This window comes from Lactuca saligna, chromosome 4 (genome assembly GCF_052625555.1).
Source record: "Lactuca saligna cultivar CGN05327 chromosome 4, ASM5262555v1, whole genome shotgun sequence".
NCBI classification, from domain to species: Eukaryota; Viridiplantae; Streptophyta; class Magnoliopsida; order Asterales; family Asteraceae; genus Lactuca; species Lactuca saligna.
In genome coordinates this window covers 308,790,406-308,810,232 of record NC_136420.1, presented here as the reverse complement: position 1 = coordinate 308,810,232, position 19,827 = coordinate 308,790,406, and positions in this window count along the sequence as shown.

The following is a 19,827-nucleotide window of genomic DNA, read 5'->3' as shown; positions in this document are numbered from 1 at the left end:
TTATGGTTGGGTTTAAGGCCATTGATTATGCAAGACAAAAATAGTGATCACAGAAAAAGAGCTATATGCGCAACCATTTTGTAAAAATTTCCAAAAATCGGATATTTAATATTTTTTAGTGAGACCAGTTGGGTTTGAAAGTTAGCTCGTGGAACTAACCAATACAAAAAGAATGTCATGATTTGGTTAAGAAATGACTGAGTTATGGCCGTTCAAAGTCGAACAAAGTAATCTGCCAGATTGCATGTTTGCTTGTGTGAATTATTAGGGTATTTCAACAAGAACATCATGCATGCCTTTGGTAAGATCCGATTTCTAACACATGCATGGAATGAATGAGCGTCCAATATGTACTAGAAATGGTTTAAATGCTTTTGGTCATGCATGAACACAAAAGAAATGGAGAAGAACATGAAATATTAGGTTTTGATGTCACATGATCATATGTGCATCTTTTTCACTCCTTGCATGGGTTTGATCCCGGATTTTCACCATCTCTAACACATGCATTGTGTTATGGTGAGAATCTACAAACCACAAGGGAAAATATAAAGATTTCTAGCCATGGAATGGCATAGAATCCGAAAAGAAAAGAAAACTAAGAAAGAAAAGAAGTAAAATCATGTAACTATGGAAGAAGATGATGTTGTTTACCTTTGTTATGATCTTGAGGGAAGTAAGAACACTTCAAGGGCTTCACAATCTCGAAATTTTGCAGAGGAATGAGAGGATTTTCGTGAGTTTAGAGAGAGGGAAGAAGAGAGTGAAGTGTGTGAAGAGTGGAGTGTAAGAGAGTGAAGAAAGAAGAGGTGGAGTGAGGGTTTTGACTTAATGATTGTGTTTTGGGAAGAGAGAGTGTATGGGGAGGGGAGATGGCCGGTTCTTACATGCATTTAGGCCTCCTCTCTCCAAAATTTTAAACTTTATAAACTTCACCTCCATCATTTATATAAAAACATTCATTTTTTATTTATTTTTTATTTTTTTTATTAAAATGCTTATTAAACAATTTGATTTATTTAAAAATCTTGTTTTCAAAAAATAAATTATGATTAATACTTGGTAATTTAATTTCTATTTCATTGACTATAATTCATAATTTGATTAATAACAATTTGATATTAGGAAGTTTATAGCCAAATTTTATAAAGCTTTATAATTTATAACTTTGGATTTTCGGCTCTTTAGGGTTTTTGGAATATTGTTTGATATTCAACAACATGTTGAAGTATAATTAGAATGTTTTAATTTATTTTTATGGTTTTATACCCTATTTAAATTATAACAAAGCTTGAAGCTTTATTCTAATTATAGTATTGGCATTTCCTATTGTAGCTAAGCAACTTACTAGAATTGTAAGTATCAAGTATATTAGTCCTAGACCTTAGTTGGATCCTAGTTTATGCAAGATTGTTAACCTAATTTATACTACTAGGTCATGGCATGTTGTGCATGAATGGTTTTTATAAAGATGCATGAGTCTGAGAATGACCTGAATTGGCAGTTGTCACAATCATTTGCTGAATGTTCCACATAAGGTGAATCTATCTCATTAGATGGATCTGCTACTAAACTCATCAGCAATTCGTTCAGGAAAGAGTAGTTCCATGAAAGTTAGAGTAACAGCAGAAGCATCTCTAGACATAAACTCTCTTTCAACAAGAGTAAGAGGTGTAGCATCAGCATATGGAGAATCACGTTGAGTGTGAACAGATGAATCCCTCGTAGGAATTGAAGAAGGTACCGTTGGAGGTCTATAAATAACTTTCTCGTCTTCATCTTCAGGAACAATCTTCGAATTATAGGAAGAACCGGATGAACCATCTGGATACATATTGAACAATTTGAACAAATAAGTGTAATCAAATAGCCAATCAGGACCCACTCTAGCATCCGTATCATTCTTCTCCAACCAGCGCATTTCAGAAGATTCAACAATATGGTTTGTCTTCTTATTGTAAACCCTATACATCGTGCGTGTAGCATACTCCACGAAGTAATAGTCATCGGCTTTGGCATTAAATTTCAGGTTTGACTCCAGGTGAAGAAGGGTGCAAGGACAACCAAATACATGAAAGTGACTGACTGAAGGCTTATAAACATAAAGAATTTCGTACGGAGTCTTCATCTAGGCTTTGTTGATTGAGACATGATTCTGAACGTAACAAGCAGTGTTAACAACCTCAAAAGAAAACAGGTAACTTGGAGTCACAAAGTATTGTCCTTGCAGTGTATTTCAAAGTTCGATTTCTCCACTCTGCCACACCATTTTGTTGAGGTGTACGAACAGAGTTGTATTGACGCATAATTCCCTTCTTTGTGCAAAAGTGATCAAGAACTGCATTCTTGAATTTTGTTCGATTATCAGTTCGAAGCGCCTTCACCCGATTATTAGTTTGGTTCTCAGTCATCGCAATGAACTTCTTTATCAGATCAACAATCCCAGCTTTGTTGGATAAAAAGAAAACCCACATAAAATGAGAGAAATCATCGATTACAACCAGACAATATGAGTTTCTGTTGATGCGTAGGACATTGATCCGACCAAATAAATCCATGTGCAATAATTGGAGCAACTGGCAGATTGAGTTGAAATATTTTGGCAGGTGTGGTTTTCTATTATGCTTTCGCTGAGCGCATGACACAGACTTCTCAATAGTTATAAAGTCTCTGACAGGTAAGCCACGTACCATCTCATTTTTAGCAAGACAATTCAGATTCTTAACATTCTCATGACCGAGTCGTCGGTGTTACAGCATAGCATTTTGTTCTGAGACCTTTGAAAAGAAGCAGGTGACTTGTTCATGAATGTTACTGTTCATGTTGATTATATAAGCATTTCCATCCTGATTTTATTTGACAAGGATCCACTCTTCTAGGATGATAGGGCTTGGCTTAAGGATCATGCACTCTTTATCAATAAAATGTGTTGAATAACCTTTGTCGCAAATTTGAGAAAAACTCAACAAGCTATACTTTAACTCAGTAGAAAAGTTGATATTCTTGAAACTTAGCAATCCGTTTGTCACGGTTCCTCTCTGAGTGATCTTTCTACCTTCTGTGTCCGCAAAGGAAACAAATCCCCCATTAAAAGATAGAATGTTGCTCAATTGGGAGATGTCTCCAATCATATGACGGGAGCATCCGCTGTCGATGTACCAAGGTCTGACAACATTCCTCCGCAACTGTCCCTGCAAAATGAGCGGGATCATTTAGATTTGGGAACCCAGGTCATCACTTTCCTGGGTTGACCCTTTGCAAAGTCAGATTTGTTTTTTAACACCTTTAATTTTGAATAATTACTTAAGACACGTTCAGAGGATGATGATGATTGGTTAGAAGTTAATTTGGGCATCCACTGATATTTAGGTTTCTTAACAATCACGAGTGGTTTTAAAACAATTTTATTTTCAGTTTGCATTGAGCATTTGGATTTTCTACCAGAAGTGATTGAAGACCCAGATCTGCTTTTTGACGAAACCGATCTTGGCGGAGCCTTGTTCGATTTTGACAAACTGTTTGTGAATTTGTTATTAAAAACCTATTTGTTCTTTTGAGAAACTGCCCTTTTCTTGTTTTGATCATCCTTCCAATCATCATCTTGAGAATGAGTTCTTGAGGAATTTCTAGTTAAGGAGTTTCCTCTGTAATCTTTCTCTCCTCTTGGTGACATAAAATGCACAAAGACTCGATTGGGACAATTCCTAGCAATATGACCACCAGTACCACAATTGAAATAAATCTGTTTATTGTTATTTAAATTGGTACTGCCCTTTTCTGATTTATTTTCTTTAATTACTCCCTTAATTGTCCCACAAGAACATGTGCAAGAAACAGATTGTGTGATAAGTGAGGGTGCATCAGATTGTGTGACTTGTGGAGTGGGTGTGCTTGTAACAGAAACATTAGGAACATCAGGATTATCAAACAAGTTATCAAATCTATTAAAAAAATTCAACTCAACATGATTCGATGCAGAAGCATCACAAGATGTATTATCAATTATAACATTAGAAACACTAAAGTTTTCATTCGAAACAAAAACAGCAGGTTGAGACGCAATTTTATTATCAAGTCCAGACATAGTTTTATTATCAGAAACATATCCTTCAGCTTCTTGCTTTTACAGAGTTATGGATTGATCTTCAGGGGAAGTAGAAACATTAGTACTTTCAATATTAATAATTCCTCCTAAAATAAAACTAGTTGGTTTTCCATAAACCATGAATGGTTTGTTGGTAGTCTTCTCTTCAGTCACATGGTGATATTGATAATTATGATTGAAAGGAGGAGGCACTTTATCATATCCTAAGCCCTTTTGCTGGTCATGTTTAAATTGCAAGCAATTGTCTATCATGTTGGCAACTACTTCGCTTGACACATGAAATTTTCTAAAATCAAAATTTGTAGTTTCAAATTTCCCTTTTAATGTGTCAAGCTCAGTAATCAATTAAGCCAGTTGTATCTTAACATAGTCATAATTTTCACATTTATTGCTATAGTCTTCCTGAAGTCTCCTAAAGCCGTTGATTTTTGCTTCTAATTGAGCCTTTAGGGGTTTCTGCCCTTTAATAAGTTGATAACCTTCGTATTTTAGGTCCTCGACTTCCCTACGTAATGATTCTATTTGCTCACGAAGGATTTTAACATAATCAATGCATGCTTGAGAACTAGAAGATAAACTTACCTCATTCTTCTCGAATTCTGAGGTAGAAGATACCATTAATGCAAACTAAAATTCCATCATCTTTTCTTTTGGATCAGCTTTAGCATTCTTCACAGGAATATCATCATTGATTTGGGCCAAGGGAGCGTTCTCAGCTCCTAAAATATTCAGGGTCTGACTCCAGTCCGCCTAGTCGAAAGACTGAGCAACCCTTGCAGTCTCATTGTTGACAGCAACACCTCCATGATTATTTCCCAGAGTGACCATTGTTCTATCATTTTTCATCCTTCTATCTGGTTTCGGGCACTCACGAGAAAAATGACATGGCTCGTAACAATTGAAACAATGTAGCTTTCCTTTGTTAAACCCTATCTTCTTGTTAGCATTCATTCCCCAGTTGTTCTTTCCCATCTTCTTTGCAAATTGCTTCGCCCTAAACACTACCATAACTATCTGCCATGTAATATCCGTCTCTTCTACATCTTCTAGATGAATCTGATCCAGGTTAGCAAATGAGAGTTGAGGTGGGAGCTCTCCAGCTACAAGGGCATTATAACAGTTGACAAGTCCAGTGGCAAGAGCAAGATTTTCATCACTTTCCTTAGAGATTGAAGAAGAAGTCACAACTAGTACATTGAGGGAGGAAACAACTTGTGGAGCAACATATGACTGAATTTGTGAGTGAGGCATGGATGATGCAGCAGTAAAAGATGTTGCTGATGGAGTAACAAAAGTTTGATTATGAGGTTGTTGAGCAACAAACGCTTGACCTGGAGAAGATATGAGAGATGAAAGAGCATTATTTGAAGAAATCCCAAGATTTGCAGTCGATTATGAATTCACATGGTTAATCTCTCGCTGCTTATCATCAAGATCACAGGCTTTGATAATCGCTATTGTTTCAGCAAGACAGAGACGATTTAGATATTTGTCTTCTTGATGACAGCCACGTTCATATCCCACGACTTCGGAAGTGCGTTGAGTAGCTTTTTGTTTATCTCAGACTTAGTCTCCCAGCTATAGTCATCTCATTAGTGAGTGTGGTAGATTGTTGCAGCTGAGCTTCCAGGGTTTCTCCAGGGATATAGTTGAACATGTTGAATTTTTGGCTTAACATATCCTGACAGATTTGTTTCATGTATTCATTTTCCTCGTAGACCTCGATCAAAGCTTCCCATAATGCTTTGGCTGAAGTATATTCTCTGATACCTTGAGCTATATTAGGAGATAAAGCCATGGTCAGATAAGGACCTTTCCTGTTCTTTAACTTTCTCAAAATCCTCATCGGTATAATTTTCAACTGCTTTGTTAACTTGTTGTCCTACAATAGTGGTAGTAATTATGACTGGACCTTTGATAATGATGCGCCAAACCTTGAAGTCTTTCATCTTGATCTATTTCTCAATTCGGTATTTCCATTCAGGAAACCCATCTTTAGACAACAATCTTGGAATACACGTGGTTGTTCCCATAACTGAATGCTATTCATGATGATGTACTTGACTTTGAGATTCCATTTTTTTATTTTAATATTATAAATTTTAATTTAAAAAAATCAGGATTAAAAACAAGAAAATGTCAAATAGTAGTTTGCGGTCAAGGGTTTACGGCCGTAAACAAAGTTTACGGTCAATAAGTTTGCGGTCAAGGAGATTACGGTCTTTGAAGATTCATTGTTTCAGGTCTTTGAAGATGCTCAGTTTATGGTCATAAAAACGAGTATACGGTTATTGAAGATGCTTGTGTTTACAGCCGTAAATAAGGGTTTACGGTCGTGATCTTTTGGCCGTAAACTCACAGAAGTTGATGAAAACTCGAATTTTGAGCAGTTTCGATATCCTTTAGTCATGAATCCACCAAAAACAGGGTCGAAAAATGATGAAAACAAGTTCCTTTGACCGAAAACTTGATTGAGAGATGTTTTGACACCAATTTTGCTCTGATACCAATTTTAAGGTCCTGAAAAACGATCTTAACCAGTGATAAAGCAATCAATCAATCAACAATAGTAAGAATTGAAGTAGAAGAAGAAGAAGAAACAAGATTTCACACGTTTATATCACAAAAACGTCTGGTACAGCTTGTGGATATTCTGGCGGCAAATGTTAAACGAACAACAACCACAAAAGACCTTGACCAACCCTATATATAGAAGACATTGGCCGTAAACAGGGTTTACAGCCGTAAACCTGTTTAAGGCCGTAAATACATGACCTGGCCATAAACACCTAAATAACCTAGAAATACATGAAATGAATCAAAAGACCTTTTACACTGGAAAGCCTAGACCAAACCATACCCTGGACCCTTCATTGTCCCTATAGCAAGGCTAGAAGGAGTAAATAATTCTTCTAGAAAGAATAAATTACATGGATAACCACACACATTTAAAGCAAGACTTGTTGTAAAAGGTTTTTCTCATGCTCATGTCATTGACTATGATTCTCTTCATACTCATGACATTGACTGTGATCAAACCTTTTTCACAAGTAGCTATGACTATATCAATAAGGCTATTGTTTTCTATATATGTCCGACAACTTAATCCTCACATAGTTCATCCTCATCAGCACCGAGGTCAAACCTCCACCGAAACCAGAGGTTGTGATAAGCAGCGGTTGCCTCGTTGCAATGTCGGCGGAGCAGTCCTAACGGAGGGTTCTCCAGATCCGCGATCGACAAGAAATGATTCATATTCTTAATATGACATATAGCAAATAGATTTAAAGAAAGACTGCTTTTCCTAATAGATATCTAGTAGATGATATCTATTAGATTAGCATGGAGGTTTTCTTAATCCAAGTTATCCTAACAAAATGTGTAGAGCTTGAGATCCACTTTTGGATATAAAGCAAAAATCTCAATGTTACAATCATCATTTTATGTAAAACCACAAAATATGTTTTTATATCAAAATGAATAGAGCATATGTGTTTAATAAGAAATAGTGGGAGCATAGTGAAATTCATAATCTTGTATGAATGAGACATACTTAATCATTTGAAATAAAATTATGATTAAGCAAGGTCATTTTCACCTTCACTCGAGAAGCATTTCTAAAATGGAAGACATTGGAGGAGAAGATACATTCTTGGAATGTAAAATCTGTAAGGGATAGATAAGATGAATGCTAAAAGTTTCATGTCCTTATACATATATTGGCAATATCTAGAAAGGGATTAAGACACAAGATTCCTTTTGAGAATTCGTGCCATTGTCATGGCACCATTTTGAGCTAGCCTCAAAACTACATAGCTCATAGGTTTGAACTAGATGAAATGATTTATATTCTATTTGCTTGGCAAATGAATTCATCACTTACACCATATTTTGCATATGACATGGTATTTGATCATGTTATAAGCTTGTCATAGGATACTTATTTAATACATGTTAAGTTACTCAATGACTAAGAGAGCATTCTAAGCATACTTTAGAAGAACTAAGAGAATTTATATGAGACAATCAGTTAAGAAAGGATATTTTTGGAAAGATCTACACAAGAGGTTAATTTCTAAACACACACACACACACACACATATATATATTATGAATTATAATTGGATTTTTTACTCCATTATCGAATGAAAGGTAAGTTATTTTGGAATGAAGTCCAAGCAAAACATAATGACACAATACACTACAAAATAAGAATACACTACTTAAGAAGTTGAATTCAAATATGATTGGATGAATGAGATAATTGAAAAACTATGTTCATTTATTCCATTCAAGGATCACATAGAAATCATTGTGACTTCAAGAGTATACTTAATCAAGCTAAGAGACTCTATGTCATGAAAGAACACCAATCATATTCTCTAATATATTTAACTATACCTAGAGTATAGTTAAGTATGGAGATGATAGTATTCACATAATTCACACAAATTAAATTTTGACAGATCCATTAATAAAGTTATTCTTTTGAGCTAAGTATGAATGGTCACACTTCAGCTATAAGAAATTATTACTCTAGAAATGGATTTTTGATTTGAGTTTAATATTTGGATATTGGAACATTATAACAACAACTATTAGATAATGTTATGATATATTAGGATATAGTCATCACATTAATACTTGTTGTGTTATATATTATCATGTTTTATCCATGAATAATGTTGTTATTCTAAAAGTTCATAGTCGATTATAATTGTCGGAGAAATTATGAAGTAAGACTAATATGAATTGGATTGGTTGACTCTCAACAGATGAAAGTAGGCAAGTGGTTGTAACCAAGTTTCATATATACTTGTCAGAGAACTAGTATTGAGCTGAACCACGTTAAGATCATCTCATGGATTGCTATCATGAATGATACTTGATTAAAAGGTACTATCTTTGTGTCCTGAACAACTAAGATATATAGTGGGACTTGACTCTACGGAATACTATGCTTTAATATCGTCAACTGTTGTTCCTTAACCGAGCAGTTATAAAAGCCATTTCAGGTATGGTGTGAACTGTGCAAGAGGCTTATGTTGTCAAGATAGGATTTGTTCCTCTTATGTGTTGAGAGTTAGACATCTAAGGCGCCTTACCAAAAGTTGAAGAACTAATGAGATTGATCGCGATCTGAATCTCATGTCAAACATGATGTCTATAGCAAAGGGATAACTGATAAACTCACCTTATACATCAATTGTAGCTTTGAGATTTTTGGGAATTGGGCGTTGACATAATGAAATTAAAAGTCATATGGTATTAGGGGTATTGAAATCTTGCTAGACATTCACGATTGTCTGTATCGGTCTAATATAAGTCTTGCACAAGTGGGAGATTGAAAAGTCTAGTATGCTCAAGAGTCATATTAAAATGATATTGCTAAATAACATATGACACTAATGGGTCACTCTAACAACAACTTGATACAATTTATTATTTATTTTAAATTGATTTTAATAAATATTCAATAAAACTCTTATAATTAAATTGGAAATTATGTATTACATGGAAATAATAAATTTCATTACCAAGTAAAACTACATAATTCATATGGTATAAACTAAATAAGGTGTTCACAACTTTTTGGACTAGTTAAAACCCTTTTGTATTTTACTCAAATGACAAAGTTTATATTTTATAAAGCTTGAGTTTTAAAAATTTAAAGTAACTTTCCTCTTTTTTATACAATTTTGAAATTTGCATAAAAATAATATAAAGGTATGGGTTTCTCAAAAGTATATATGTCTTTACGAGCATGGGGACACTCGTATGACATGGGGACAAGTTTGTCTAAAGTAGAAGTACCTAATGGTTAATACCTTCAGTTTATGCATATAAATATGAGGGTTTGTATTTGGCTAGATTGCTCATTCCTTTCTTGAGGCAAAATCCAAATCCTTCTTCTCCTCCCTCATTCTCTCTAGTTTTGGTTATAAAACTTCAAGAATACTTGCATATCTTTTGCTCTCTTGATGTTCATATTGGTTAAGAACTTCAAGCTTAAGAGTTTAAGAGTTTTGGACTAGCATCAACATCAAGTAGAGCCATTGTTGGTGTCTCAAAGGTTCCACATTCTTCATCAAGTTTCAAGCCTCAAAAGAGTACCCAAAAAACTACAAAGGTTGTTATTTCTTCATCTCTTCTTTGGTTGGTGTTTACATTTTTCTATAACTTGCACGAAGATCCTTGGTGAGTATAAAATGTTTATGTTATTTCAAAAATTAAAGTCTTTCATTGCCATATTTTTCTAGTTTATGAAACTATTTTTGAACTAATACCCAACATGCCATTTCATCAATGAAGACTTCCATAGTGTCCCCCAGTTTGTTCTTGAATATTCAATTCACCAATATTTGGTCTATTGCTCCTGCATTTTTAAGACAAAAAGGCATAACTATAAAGCAATTTATACCTCTAGGGGTGGTAAAGGCAATATCCTCTTGATCGGATGGTTCCATCTGTATTTGTTGGAATCTGGCCGAAGCATCCATCGATTCTAGTAGTTTGTGTCCTACCTTGGTGTCTATCATTGATTCGATGTGTGTTAAAGGAAAAGGATCCTTGGCGCAAGCCTTGTTGTGATCTGTGTAATCTACACACTCTTTATGTTACATCTTTCTTTTGGACCACCACCATGTTGGCTAGCCATCTTGGGAACTTTACCAATTTAATCATCCCTATCTTGAGAAGTTTGTTAACATATTCTTGAATAATTTGGTTCCTCTTAGGTGCAAAATTCCTTCTTTTTTGATGTATATGTCTAAAAGAGAGATCTATGTTGAGTTTATGACTTATAATTTCTTTATGTATACCTTTCATATCCTTGTGTTTCCATGCAAACGTTTTATATTTTTTTCTTTAGGAACTTTATAAGTTCTTGTCGATTTGCTCTAGTATTGAGGTCCTATGCGGACTTTGGCTTCATGATCCTCAAGGTTTAGGGGACTTCATTTTTGTCTTGTTCTCGTGCTTCTAGCAAATCTCGTTCCCTATGCTTTAATTTCTATTCTTTTCATGGTGTCATTGAAGACTTAATCAAGGTCTTATATCACTCTTTATATTCTTTTTGATCCCTAACGATCTTCACTATTCCGCATGAGGGTAGGCATGTTGATGCATTGGTGGTACGTCAATGGGACTGCATTCAGGTCATGGATCCAAGGTCTACCTAATATAACATCATAGGAAGACAAATCCTCAATAACACAAAAAAATGTTGCATGGAATTTCTCCCATCAATGTAGATAGGAAGTTGGATTTCTCTAATGGCGTGCTCCATTTCACCATTGAATCGTATTAGGACCGAGGACCTTTTGATTATTTTGGATTCTAGTATGTTCATCGTGGTTAAAGCATCAAAAGTATGATGTTTACTAAGGATCCTCCTTCTAACGAAGTGATTGGCGATATATAGAGTAATCACGAACTCATCATAGTGAGGATCCTTGATGTTTTCTCTATCATGTTCGTCAAAGATTATCTCCTTGTTATTTGTTGTGACAAACTGATACTTTTCCAGTCACCGAAAGTCAATTCCGTTAAATAAAATTTCGAATTTTATTCATTCCATTATGTTTTTAAGCGTTAGAAAACCATTAAAATTATATAAATAAAATTTATATAAGTTTCAAAACGAAAAACATTCAAAAAATTAGGTTTTCCATCGAAAAACAGCAAAAACTCGTTAACTATGTGTTTTCGGCCGAAAACAACTTTTGGCCGAAAACCCATCCCTTGTGAAAGACCCAACCGATATAAAGGTTTTTATCCGAAAACTTGTTCATTTGTCACTCTTTTCACCTGAGAGTTCTCTCAATTCTCTCCCAAGGATCATCCACAAGCATTCATATATTCAACATGTATCCTTTCAATCTACATATTTTGCCTCAAGAACACCAAGAACACCAAGAACAACCTTCAAACCTTCAAGTGGCCGAAAACACCAGCAGAACTGGGAACACAATTTCAGTCGCGAAGCCGTGTTCGGGTGAAAACCACTTTTCGGCTAATAACTCCCTGAGAACCGAAAACCCCTTTAACATTCGATCCATTTTCGGTAACTATTCCTAACACAAAAACAAGTGTTTTCTTAAACCTTGAATTAATGGATTTGATAATTTAAATACAATTATGTGTTTAATTATCATTAGGAATTTGTTAATTCTGTGTACATCAGCCCGAGGGTCATGTTTCCAGTCTTGCTAACCATCACACACACGTAACCAACTATGAGTTCATACTCTACATTTTTGCTGCTTTTATGGTTTTCAGGAAGATACAAGTAAAACATAATGGTTTTGTGTTTATGCAAACGATTTCAAATAGATTTAAAATTTTTGCAATTGATACAAATAGAAGAAAAACACTATACTTTATAAAAATATTTAAGTATTTTTATCCATTTTGTAAGATGCTGAGCATAAGGGTAGTTTTCAACATACAACTATAATTGCAAAGTTTTCAGTACAACACTTAACATACAATCAAGCTATAGGTGATATAGTTTGGGAACAATATAGAGCTTTTAAAGAGTTCAAAACAAGAGACAAGAACATACATTCAAACTATAATATGTATAGTTTCGGATACAATACACAGTATTACTATTTTGAGAACATTCTACAGAAACGAACACATATAAACTATGGTAGATATAGTCTATGTTATACAATACGATTTTTCGAATAAAGAGTACATTACTAAATAATTATTTAAGTATAATTAGTTTTACTCTACAGGTGATATATACGATTTCGTGTACAAGGGAACACTACAATACTACACGTAAACTAGTTAATACAGGGTTGTGAGGCACTACTTCAATTGTAGCCTCCGGGGTGCATAACTAAATCCTACCACAGTATAACTAGAGTCTCCTAGAGGAAGAGCATGAGATTTGTGTATAGATCTATACATTACTGACAATCCCACACCTGAACTGCTAGCTATAGTTAGGCAGGCATGCCTGGGGTGACAAATATCATACCGTTCTGACGCCTAAAGAATGTCGTAGAGGTCACTAGGTGGTATCAAGCATGGTGATACCAAACACAAAACCATATATACTAACCATTTTGTTTGCTGGATTTCATTTTTCATTAGTTTTATGTTAATTAATAGAACTACTATGCACTACAACCGAAGGATTCCAGGGTTTTCATATAGAACAACATTATACATTACTGGTGGTAGCCAGGGGTTTTCACACAAAACAACACTAAATAATATAGTTGATGGTAAGCAGACACTCAAACTAACACTTTCATATACAACTACCAAATACAGTAACGAACATACATTTTGGTCTTTTAGCATAAGACTACCCTTCACTATTAAAGAAAATATCGGATTATCTTGAGAAACATAATATCATTTTCACAGATTCAAAGCCAAATTTCATTACAAAAACATTCTTATGAACTCACCAACTTAAATGTTGACAAATTTTCAAAAACGTTTGTATTTTCAGGGAACCAGTTGACAGGTACACCTGCAGGCTTTAGAGAAGATGGAGCTTATAGAGTCGCGTCTTTTATACTTTTGTTACACTTTTTCTATTATACAAGTTATGTATCGAATAGATGTAAATACTGTATATATTCAATGTAATGATTGTGTTACTTTGATTACTATGATGCAAATGTTGTGATACTTTACATGAGGTCTTCCAACCTCGAACGTTTCCGTCGTTCCGGTTTAAGGGTGTGATAGATTGGTATCAGAACATTGTTTATAATGAACTAAGTATATCAAAGCTTACATGGTATACAACTACAAACACTAAGGGGATGAAAGGCTCTGAACTAAAAGTATAATTTTAAAATCTAAGTATTTTATAAGAAGTATACAAACACCACATACATACAGAACCAGTATCACGAGAAGAACAAAAAAAAAGTATTTAGATGTTGGAAATTGCTGTTAAACCTAAAAAGTTATGGAATCATATGTCGAATAAATATATCCTGATCAACTATATTTATTTGAGACACGACCAACATGTGTTTGGGAGTGATACTGGTGTCACAACATGTCTAAAACATACTAAAACTTTATCTAAAAGGGAACAACTATACAGAACATATTAACTAAAATGCTATAGAAGCATTTTTTATTGCATTATAATACTAGAGCCAAACACATTGTACATATTTCATTACAAGTGTTTCTATAACTTGATAGCGAGTGTTTACTAGTATTAAGTAGACTTCCCTTGTAATTCGCTTAATAGAACACTAGAACTGTTAGGATAAGATATACACTGTTCAATATCACCTAACTCCTGACCATCATAGAGGACTTACCATCCTTTTCTTTAATTATTTTAGAAATGTATGCCTCGGAAGAAGAAGCCCAATAGAAAGACTAACAATCTTCCAATAGATTCGCCACCGTCACCTCCTCAGTATGATCTTTATGTCTTCCAAGCAATAGTAACAGTCATTGTGGCTATCGCCATGTCCCATATCAATGCTAGTGGCACTATTGGGGTGGGTAGAGGTGTTATTGCCCTAACCCGTTGGTTCAAGAAAACTGAATCAATATTTGAGATTTGTGCATGCCCCGAAACTAGAAAAGTGAATTTTGTAGCCTGCACCTTCACTGACAGAGCACTAACTTGGTGGAATAGCTATGTCAAATCACTAACTCTTCTGATGGCTAATGCCATGAGTTGGGACGATCTGAAGGAATTGATGCTCGCAGAGTACTGCCCCTAGGGCGAGATGCAGAAGCTAGAGCAAGAGCTCTGGAGCCTAAAAATGAAGGGCTCCGATATTGCTGCTTACACTAAGAGGTTCAGTGATCTTCCTCTTCTATGTCCCTGGATGGTTACCCCGGATAGCAAAAAGGTAGAAAGATTCATATCGGAACTCTCCCAACACAAGGGAATGTTCTGGCTATCAACCCACTGATGTTTGTGTTGGGGGTATACTACAACATCCTATGGTGCACATACAACCCTAAATACCTTGGATCTATGTTTTCACTAATTATACATGCAAATGGTTTCCAAGGTATTAATCTTAAAACTAGCATGCATTTAACATAAAAAACATAATATACTAGTTAGCATGACATACCTTTTGATGGAGCTTGAAGTCTTGGTGTATTTGGCCTTAAAGAGCTTACCCCAATAGTGTGGAAGCCTCAAATGAAGTCACAACACATCATGGAAAAAGGTAGGACTTGAGAGAGAATTCCATGCACCAAAAGCCTCCATATTTCACTAAGAAACGAAGTGTGCATGTTTTGGTCATGAAGTCGCACATTTATATGTTGGATTCCAAGAGTCATGGGTATAACCAAAATCTATACCCATGGGTGTCATGATCCATGGTCCATGTGGCCCAACTCTTTATGTATCCATACATAAACTTGGTTCAACATGGATCATAAGCCCAACACATATAAATATAACTAATTACCATAATTAGTCCCCATAGATTTAATTAGTCTCTTTTGATCACTAAATTAATTCCAAATTAACTCTTGATCAATACTAATTAAAACATATGATTTCATATTAATATATTATAACTTATAATATATTAATAAACCATAAATAACCTTCTCTCAAAAGTCCATCCTAACAAATTGTTGTGATGATATGCAACCCAAATGGACCATGCTACTCTTGGGTCGAATACATACCAATAATAGTTATGGGCTTAGACATCTAATCCAACAGTCTCCCACTTGGATAAGTCTAAAACTATTATTGCGTATGACTCCAAGATCCCGACTAGCAATCGTAGATCTTAATGTCGTTGTCAAACTCTAAACAAATCAAATGACATGTCCATTAGATAAGGGATCATATATTCCTCTATTCTAGATATCATATGGACTGAGACATGGATTATAATCATTCTCTTTGTCCGTTTGTTGTTTCCCGATTTCCGATTTATGACGACTGACTATTTGAACAAATCAAATCAGTCCAGGACCGGACGAGCACTTACGTTTGTCATCACCAAATCATGAAGGGGCCCACATATATCTCTTTTATCGTGAAGGTAAAAGGAATGGATAAACTTCGAATCATATGGCTTGTTCTACTACTTGTTGAATCATACACAAAGGCACATTTTATAACATCGAGTTACCAAATGCGTTTTCATGTAATCAATGTACAACCAACTCATAGTAACAACTCATATCTCTAGGTTTGAAGAATATAAGATATTATCATCTCATGATCACTCGTGATAAAATCCATGAAGTTATTCAAATGAGCGTGCGTTGAATCCAATACTCGAATCCCTATTCCAGGAGTACTCATGAATGTTGTAGTAACTCTTACTATGTCCACTACCTTGGACATATACAAACCCGATTCATGACAATCTTGCCTTAATACCTACTTCGAACGTATTATCGACTGTGGATGGTTTGAATAACTTAGTCATTCGGAAAGAATAACCTAGCTATTCTGGAAGTCAAAACATGCAAAGTGAAACACAAGAATAATACTAATCCTCTATGGTCCCAAGCACCTTTAGGAGTAAATAAAACACCTTTTATTTAAACACCATATTGATTAGTCATTATTCATTGTATAATTTTTCAAATAATCAACTTTATACTTAAATTAAAACGATAGTTGTCCCATGCTCCAAGCATGTAAACTTTGTTTTCTAAACACTAGTCATGCCATACATCAAGTACATACACTATTTTTATCTATGATCTTTACTTTGTGAAATAGATAAATTGAACATGATTTCAATGATGCTCATTTCACAATCCCAAATCTTTATCGTAAATGTAAGAATTCTAAATTCCTACCATTTAACGAAATCTGTTAGATTGTAAACTTATATGCATTGATCCTCTCTTAATGACTATGCAGAAAGTCACAAAGACTTGTTAACAGACATTACAGAGTATTCCAATGGAGATTAATTCCATGGAAATGAAGTCTCAAATTCAAAGTACATTACTTTGAACATCCTTCTTACATTAAGCTTTCTAATCTTACACAGATTTGAAAGAACAACTTCCACCTACGGAAACCTTTCCAGATACCCATTTTGACTATCACTTCTGAACAAAAGTTACCTCTTTTCAGAATATGTCAATATGTTCCTTTCCAAAATTAACACTTATACTTCCAACTATCCATGAGCAACCAATCTTTGGTAAACCTCAGATTGTCCTCGACAATTGCTTAATCATTTTAGTCATATCCAATTCTAGACTTTTCCCTTCTTAATTCCCTAAGCATTTGGAAAATTTAGAAAAGATGAATATTGCGACACATGCAATCGATCCTATATCCGAAGCATATGGGACACGATTCATGATGTCTCACATAAAGACATGATACTAGACCAATCTTTTGCTACAATTTTTTTTATTTGCCATGTTTTCAAAATTTGACTATGAAGAGGGATGCCGTAATCATAATCGAATTTTGAAAACGTAATATATATATATATATATATATATATATATATATATATATATATATATATGTATATATATATATATATATATATATATATATATATATATATAGAATTTCCATAAATCGAACCATTCCAACATAAAATTCATATATATACTTGACTAAACATGATTAAAATCTCACTATCTAAGATGATTTGAAATGAAGTATAATTTCCTCTCCTTTAATTATAGCAAAACAACTTTTAATCCCTGCAACTTCACGAATTGAAACTTTTGTTTCCTCTAATTATCACTTAACATAATAATCATGCTCCCACTAACAAGATAATTATTAGCATAACACTTATGCTCCCACTAGTTTTGACATGTACTCCGAAAACAGCTGGACTTCTAGAAATCAATACTTTATTGACTATCTTACCAAAGTTCAGATTTCTGATACTAGATGCTTTGATAAAACTTTATCACAATCATACACCTTTCCTTAGATAGCTCACATGTGTATCTTAGCAATTATAGAACTATCATAAGGGATGTCGTAATCATAGTCTCAATTGTTTAGACCCTTTCCATTTCTCATAATTCTATGTTAGTGTGCCGGTTACCCACACACGCTCCACTCACGACTTTGAGAATGCAAATGTCACAATTGCTATCTACTAAAAATCTACTTAGTGAAAGCGTTTTCTCACCATCATTTTCATAAATCAGAGAGAAACCTTATGACACTTGGATTTTATGGTGTATGAGTTCCTATTCATATGAATTTTGTCAAAACCATAATCACAAGACAAGGTTAGTGACACTTCCAAATTCATATGGATTGAACTTGTGCAGTCTAAACTTCTTGTCTTGTGGCAACCCAAGGGCCAACCATTGCTTCCATGTAGTTACGCAATCAATTGAGAGCTTTCAGAACTCCTATGAAAAGCCAAATTTAACTGGAATGGGCACATAAATGTCAACACGATAGGTTATAAACCTCAAGTCGTGTGCTAGTGAAGAACTATAGGTTTTATCCTTGGTTAGTTCTTGAAACTTTCAAGACCTTTAAGACTCCCACTGTCCTCTAGACATATAACACTCTCTTGTCAACAATCATTTCTTGACAAAACAAATATTCAAGGGAAAGTGAGGACTCTTATCAAGACTAACACTTCACGCAATTGCCTAAGTTGATCTCCGTTTTATCCAAAACATCACAACTTACCAATTTCAAATGTACAAGAGTAGAAAACATTTTACTCTTACATTTGACTAGTGTTAATAAACCTTTTTTAAGATGTGTCATTCAAGTTACAATCTTGGAGTATGACTCTAAGACTTTGTTTTTGCAACGAAGTATGACGCATCTTCTTGATTTAACCATTCTAACAATTCATGTCTCCTCTTCTCAGCCATAACAATGCATTAAGATGTCTTTAGAGGATTAATTGTGATATGGTATCTTAATCATTAAGATGATCATAAAACATGATGCTAAAGTACTCTCCCATCTTTTCGGATTTGAGAAACTTTTATCTTTCTGCCTAATTTGATTCTTATCATTCGCTCTGCCATACATCGAATATTTTCCAATGTTTCAGAATTATACTTAAACTTGTAAGTATAACCATATTTACTAAACTTTAGTAAATCATGACGAATAGTATTATCGATCCTTGTGGTGGACTTGACCAGTGCACACGAATGTGTACTCAATCCCTTATTCCTTTCACTTGACTTAATTTTTCGAAAGATGAAAATTCCCATTCATCATACAACTTTTATGATTCCAAGTTTCAGTCCAATTGAAACTTGGGTGATGAGAATCTTTCCTTAATTGGTGAATTATGACACTACCACATCCGAAAGAATCAAATCCATTTTCCAATATTGCTATCAATGGAATCATATAAACAACCATTTTTCACAAATGCCACTGTAAGGATATTTGAAATAAAATAAAACCTTATCTTTTATTTAAAACTTGTGGACAAACTTATCCTTACAATGCAAATGCATATGAAAAATTTGTTGTTATCTATTCCTAAGCAATATATCATAACTCTTAGGCAACAACTCATAATTCTGATCACCGAACCACGCGATCGAAATCCATCTTCGCGATCAAAATCAGCATATACTTCCTTTAAGCTTCCTCTCTTCGATTCTACAAAAACATCAAAATGTGATCTGGTCACATCATATATAAGAATCTCAAATAGGAACTTAATAGAGTTAGATAGTGCACTTTACCCGAAGTAGAGTCAACCTCTTTAACTTTACCAACCTTATGTTTGTTCAGGTAAACTAGGCAG